The 7,444-nt window shown below is 33.7% G+C and overlaps 1 pseudogene; it reads right to left on the reverse strand.

The window, feature by feature from the left end:
• Positions 1 to 1,607: 1,607 nt before the first annotated feature.
• The window catches only part of LOC137625620 (uncharacterized), a 428,326-nt pseudogene continuing 422,489 nt past the window's right edge, over positions 1,608 to 7,444 (reverse strand).

A 7,444-nucleotide genomic window follows, 5' to 3' on the forward strand; every position in this document is an offset into this window, starting at 1 on the left:
TGGATGACGGCCTGGCCTTCATGAGACAACCAAGTCCTTAGACTTTTCAAGAGTATCAACTATCAAGAGATAATGTAGTTACTGTATAACATTGTGTGGAATCAGATTCCTGGTACAAATTAACATATAGCATCAACCATCAATCGAGCATCGGTTCCATGTGGCACCTCATCAACAGGATTGTGAAAAATAAACCTCCTACACCTCTTCTACAAGACTCTCTCTCCACGCAAGAAAACCACCATGGCCTTAATCTCAATTCCGCCTTACTGAGCACTGAGGATGAGGATGATGTACCCATAAGAGCTACGGCGTGCCTTAGCAAGGAGAAAGAAGTCGGCTCCTGGTGATGATGGCATCACCTATGCAGTACCTTGCACACTCATAAAAGCATGTGGCAACCTTTCCTCTGCCTCTACAGCCTCTGTCTCTGCCTGGGATATGTGCCCCTAGCATGGACTCACAGTACAATTGTACCCATTCCCAAGCCTGGCACTGACAAATTCTGGCTATTTGCCTCATCTCCGGTTTCTGCAAAGTATTTGAACACATTCTCCTCTCATGTCTTTTGTTCTGACTGTAAAATAAGATTTGATCTAGAATATATGGCTTCCTACCCCAACGAGGAACACATCATTGCCTCTTGGAGCTCTACCCTCGTCTCTCCCTAACCAGTGTTGTAGACTTACTAATTTGAAAAGTGCACTTGATGTCGCAAATTGAATTTCAAATCAAAGGAAACCTTTTGAGATGCATATGTAGTAATCTACAAAATAAAATCTCTCGTGTGATGTTTAAGGGAGCATTGAGCACTGCAAAAGAATTTAAACTTGGTATTCCACAAGGTGGAGTATTTAGTCCATTTTTGTTTAAGATTCTTCTGAATTGCCTAATTTTCTTACTTCCTGATACTGATAGTACAACCATTAATTGCTAAGCAGACGATATATGCATTCCTTCAAGATCTTCAGATCAATTGTAAATCTTCCTCTCCTCCTTCTATGAGTCAGCATCCTCCAGCGGTTTTATCACATTGCCATTAAAAAGTACAATCTTCTCCGCCAGGCCAGCAAGGAATCTGCCAGAATTTACCATGGGGAACAATGTTGTATCACTGTGCACACCGTATATTTATTCGGGAGTGACAGCGCAAATAACACCTTCCATCTTCCATTTCAGCAAGACAGAGAGTGCATATCCAGATCTGCTGACCCAGTTACAGTGACACCTGACTCCTCTCAAATGGTTTACCAATTATTCAGCAGAAGTATCTATCCCTGTAACCAGAACCAGTGGTAGATTATTTTTTCCGTGCACTATATCACATCTCCAGATCAACTCTACAGCCTCTCAAAAAAGTCCAGAACCAAACAATGGAACTCATTCTGGGTTGTCTATCCACCACTAGCATTGTAAATATACAACAAGAACTCCGTCTTCCTCCACTTAAGAGAATATACTCCAATGTCACCTACTTCAGTATCGAATGCCTGTATTACCCTTGCCTGTCTCCTTAAGATTCAAACATCATCAGGACTTCTCAGGATCTAGATGTGCATCATCTATAACTACACAAGGAGGAACATACGCTAGTCAGTAAAGTCTATTCAAGCATTCGCGGGCTTAACATCAACATCGTGGTAGAGGATGTGGATCATGGCTCTCAACCCTGGTAGTCTCCTGTGCTGGCAGTCTCTTACACTCCAGTTTCTAAGACTGACTTGCTTTAACTTCAACAACAATATGTAGTGGAGACCATAGTCGGACTGTCCTCGTCCCTCTGTATAGCCCATCACCTCTAAACAGATGGCTCCCTAAAGCAGGGTGGCAGTGCCGGATTCGAGGGATTCGAGTATAACAAATATTTTTTAGTATATTCTCTCTCTCTCTCTCTCTCTCTCTCTCTCTCTCTCTCTCTCTCTCTCCTCTCTCTCTCTCTCTCTCTCTCTCTCTCTCTCATCTTACAAACAAAAAGATGAGACCTGGATCGAACCCTCAGATAAGACGAGAAGTAACGAGTAACGGTCTGGCAATGATTATATCCAGTAAAAACTAGAAAAAGTGTTTAACAGCTAATAATATTTCCCACGAGTTGTATCTCAGATAAGAACAAATCCTATAATTGTTTTTAACCTACCTTATTATCATTATTATTACTAGCAAAGGTACAAACGTAGTTTGAAAAGCAGGAGGCTATAATCCCGAAGACTCTAACAGTGAAAATAGCTCCATGAGGAAAGGAAATAGATTGAATAGTATGCCTCATGCAAAAGAACTCTTATCCGGAAATTTAACCAATTTAAGCAATTAAGAATAAATGTTTATTCATATTTTTATTTTTCGTTTTCACTTTAAATGATTCCATGATAAAGAAATGGGATAACATTTTCTGTAAATACCACAATACTTGGAAAATTCAAAAGAGGCCAAGAACAAAAGCATGATCTCAAAATAAGATTTCCTAAAAACCGGAGTATTCCTAGATCTCGACGAAAAGAAGACCCTAAACATTTCCCTCCCTTCGCGTCTTGACAGGCAAGGAGAGGAGGGAAGACATACATAAGGACAGCAATTAAAAATGCCCTGACGGAGAGATATGCTATATATATATATATATATATATATATATATATATATATATATATATATATATGTATATATATATATATATATATATATATATATATATATATATATATATATATATATATATATTTATATATAAAGATATATATATATATATATATATATATATATATATATATATATATATATATATATATATATATATATATACACATATATATATATATATATATATATATATATATATATATATATATATATATATATATATATATATATATATATATATATATATATCTATATATATATATATATATATATATATATATATACATATTTATATGACATTTCTTCCTGATGTTGAGCATTTTTATTTTACTACTTTCACTGTGATTAATCAATCGTTTCCTCTCTATAAAGTAACCCCAGGGAAAGTGGCCGGTTGTCATTCTTTATATATATATATATATATATATATATATATATATATATATATATATATATATATATACATGTATAGAAATGCAACATGCCTAAATTCAACAATACGATGACACACCTGGATGTAATTAAATTTTGGTAATCCTTACAGTACATAATACTACCTTAGAACAATTGGGAACACCCTTTTGCTCACATATATAAACTATCACTATCCACTCTATTCCTAATCTTTACTTTACACCATGAAGAGGGACAATGTGTATTGGTCGAGATATAGTGATTTATTCATATTTGCTTTGTTTTGTTTATGGCCATTTTTGAAGAAACAAGTTAAAATGTTCTATTACAGTTATAAATAAGGCATATATATATATATATATATATATATATATATATATATATATATATATATATATATATATATATATATATATATATATATATATATATATATTTATAAATTTCTACCTCATACTTGGGATCAAACACTAGCCCCTTCTAATGAAAGGCCAGGTCGAAACCAACCATGCCACGAGAGACCATAAAAGAAATTGGAACCTGACGCTACCCAGCTGTCCGAGGATTTACCTGGTGAGACATCAGTCTCTTACCAGCGAGTTTTACCCGATTTCCCGGCCCCCAAGTATGAGGTAGAAATTTATTTCTATTTGAACACGATGTTGTGTTGATATTTATCCATATTGACTCATTAGGAGTAATTTGAATGAATTACTACCAATTGTGTCACGTGGTGGGCCGGGAAATCGTGTAAAACTCGCTGTTTAGAGACTGATGTCTAGCCATGTAAATCATCGGAGAGTTAGGTAGCGTCAGATTCCGATCTCTTTTATGGCCTCTCGTGGCATGGTTGGTTTCGACCTGGCTTTTCATTAGAAGGGCCTAGCGTTCGATCCCAAGTATGATGTAGAAATTTATTTCTATTTGAACACGATGTTGGGGTGATATTTATCTATATATATATATATATATATATATATATATATATATATATATATATATATAGAGAGAGAGAGAGAGAGAGAGAGAGAGAGAGAGAGAGAGAGAGAGAGAGAGAGAGAGAGAGAGAGAGAGAGAGAGGATAAAAACGGCAATTTGGTAGTATTTGACTCGTTGATTTTTAAGCAAATCTCTTTTAAATTGAGTCTATGACTGACTTGATCTCTTATGTTCCTCGAGAGTAAAGGTAGATGATATAAAGAGATAAGAGAGGATAGAAAATGGTGATTGGGAGAGATAGAGATGTTGATACAGAATGAGAATGATTTAATTACGATGTGGCCTTTTTTCTTCTTTTTAATAATTAAAAAATATTTATCAAATACTTTATGATATTTCGACACTAATCTTTTAACACTTTTTCATACTTCATGCCAAAGGGTTTAATACTTGTCGCTTTTTCAAAACTATTTTTTAATACTCTGAATACTTCATGATTCATTTTAATATTTTTTTTTAGTATTCTAAAACTATTCTTTCAATACTTTTCTATACTTCAAAACAGTTTTATAAAATTCATGCAATTTTAATATTTGAAAATCACGTTTTGATAGTTTTTAATGTTTCGTGAATAATTTTTAGTACTTTTCTAATACTTCAAACTCCATTTGTTCATATTTTTTAAATTTCAAAATTTTTTTTTAGTACTTTTTAATAGTTTAAAGCTAATTTTCTAGTACGTTTAATTCCTGGAAACTATTACTTTCAAAGGCATTTTGGTGTTACGATGTCAAGTTTTTTTTGTAACATCTTATAATTGGTCAGTATTTATGATTTTTTTTTTTCATTCTGACGAATGATTATTCAACTGCAAATTGATAAATAGAATCATCTTTAGCTTTTCAATAGGATGTGAACTCTCATATAAGATGCCCTGTTGTTTTAATTTTCCTATTAAAATGAATAAATAAAAAAAAACTTTTGTTCCTTCTCTTCATTGGAGGTCAGTGTTATTCACAACAGAAATAGTTTTAGTGATAGTTATCTGTCATGCACATATTGATGACTATATACAGCATTCATGTATAGTTTTAAAGTATAATGCTACAAATAATATAGAATCAGGTTCCATTTAAGGTGTTATTAGATGCAAGTTCTACTTTTTCCTTCAAACTACGAACAAAACCTATTTATAATTAAGTGCTAATCCTCATTACCATGTAACCAACATACACAAGGGAGAGAAATATCAAATCTTCTATTTTTTTGGGCTCCCATGAATCTTACCATTCAGAATGTAAACACTGAGGGAGGCGGGATCAGCATTAGCCGGAGCACAAGTATAGCTGCAAGAATCCCCTATGGTGGTCCTAGTGACGACCAGAGGAGACGTCCTGGAGTGCGTGTCCGTAACGACGTTGATGCCACCTCGTTAGCTGTAATTTATGAGTGTCGTACCCCTGTACCAATACATGTATGAGGAGGCTCTGGGCTTCCCGTGACCGAACAGGTGAGGTTGATGTTGCTTCCACTCACCATGTGGATCTCCCGGTGATGGGGGCTTCAGCCTATGAAAGGGAAGATTTCTAATGGTATTTTTCTCATTTTTATTTTGGTAATGAAGTCTATATGTAATTCTAGTTAAAAAGGATATTACCTATACCAATGGTTAAAAAAATATGGCTTTGAGTTCTTGTACAAGTAGGTTTGGTTATATGTGAATTACATATACATAACTACAACACATACAAAAGTTTCTATTCCATTGTAAATCCAAGTCCTCAAACATGTGTTTACACATATATATATATATATATATATATATATATATATATATATATATATATATATATATATATACATATATATATATATATATATATATATATATAATATATATATATATATATATATATATATATATATATATATATATATGTATATATATATATATATATATATATATATATATATATATATATATATGTATATATACATATATATATATATATATATATATATATATATATGTATATATATATATATATGTATATATATATATATATATATATATATATATATATATATATATATATATATATATATATATATATGTATATTACAAGAGATGGTAATAAGTGCTAGCTTTTTTAAAAAGAAAGATAAAAATAAGTATACATGGGTAAGAGTGACAAATGGAAGAGTAGTAGAAAGGGCATTAATGGATTATGTGTTGATAACTAAAAGAATGTTTGGAAGATTGAAAGACGTGCACGTGTTTAGGAGTATAGCAAACGGTATGTCTGATAAATATTTGGTGGAAGGAAAATTAGTTGTAGCAAAAGAGTGGGTGAATAGAGTAGGTGGATGTAAAAGGGAGCTAGTGAGGGTTGAAGAGCTAATAAAACCGGGGGTAAAAAGTAAATATCAGGAAAGGTTGAAAATGGCATATGACGAGGTGAGAGTAAGAGAAACTGGTAATTTAGAGTAGGAGTGGAAGTTAATAAAAGAAAATTTTGTTGGGATTGCAAGTGATGTATGTGGCAAGAAGGTTGTTGGAGGCACCATGAGGAAGGGCAGTGAATGAGGAATGAAGGAGTGAAGGTAAAAGTGGAAGAGGAAAAGAGGGCTTTTGAAGAATGGCTGCAGAGTAATAGTATAGAGAAGTATGAAAAATATAGAGAGAAAAATGTGGAAGTAAAGCCCAAGGTACGTGAGGCAAAGAGGGCAGCTGACCTGAGGTGTCGTCAGGGATTAGGTTAGTCATATGAAGAGATTAAGAAGGAGTTTTGGAAAGAGGTGAAGAGAGTAAGGAAGGCTGGCGCAAGAATTGAAGAGTCAGTGAAAGAGGGAAATGGAAGGTTGTTAAAAGGAGAGGAGGCAAGGAAAAGGTGGGCGGAATATTTTGAAAGTTTGCTGAATGTTGAGGATAATAGGGAGGCAGATATAATTGCTGTTCCAGGTGTTGAGGTGCCAGTGATGGGAGATGAGAATGAGAGAGAGATTACAATAGAGGAAGTGAGGAGAGCACTAGATGAAACGAGAGTAGGAAAAGCACCTGGTATGGATGGTGAAAAAAGCTGAGATGTTGAAGGAAGGGGGTGTGACTGTACTTGAATGGTTGGTGAGATTGTTTAATATGTGTTTTGTGTTGTCAATGGTACCAGTAGATTGGGTTTGTGCATGTATTGTACCACTATATAAGGGTAAGGGAGATGTGCATGAGTGTTGTAATTCAAGAGGTACTAGTTTGTTGAGTGTAGTTGGAAAAGTGTATGGTAGAGTAATGATTAATAGGATTAAGGATAAAACAGAGAATACAATCTTGGAAGTACAGGGTGGTTTTAGAAGAGGTAGGGGTTGTATGAATCAGATTTTTACAGTTAGGCAGATATGCAAGAAATATTTAGCAAAAGGTAAGGAAGTGTATGTTGCGTTTATGGATCTGGAAAAAGCA

The sequence above is a fragment of the Palaemon carinicauda genome, chromosome 32, assembly GCF_036898095.1.
Source record: "Palaemon carinicauda isolate YSFRI2023 chromosome 32, ASM3689809v2, whole genome shotgun sequence".
In the NCBI taxonomy this organism is placed as follows: domain Eukaryota; kingdom Metazoa; phylum Arthropoda; class Malacostraca; order Decapoda; family Palaemonidae; genus Palaemon; species Palaemon carinicauda.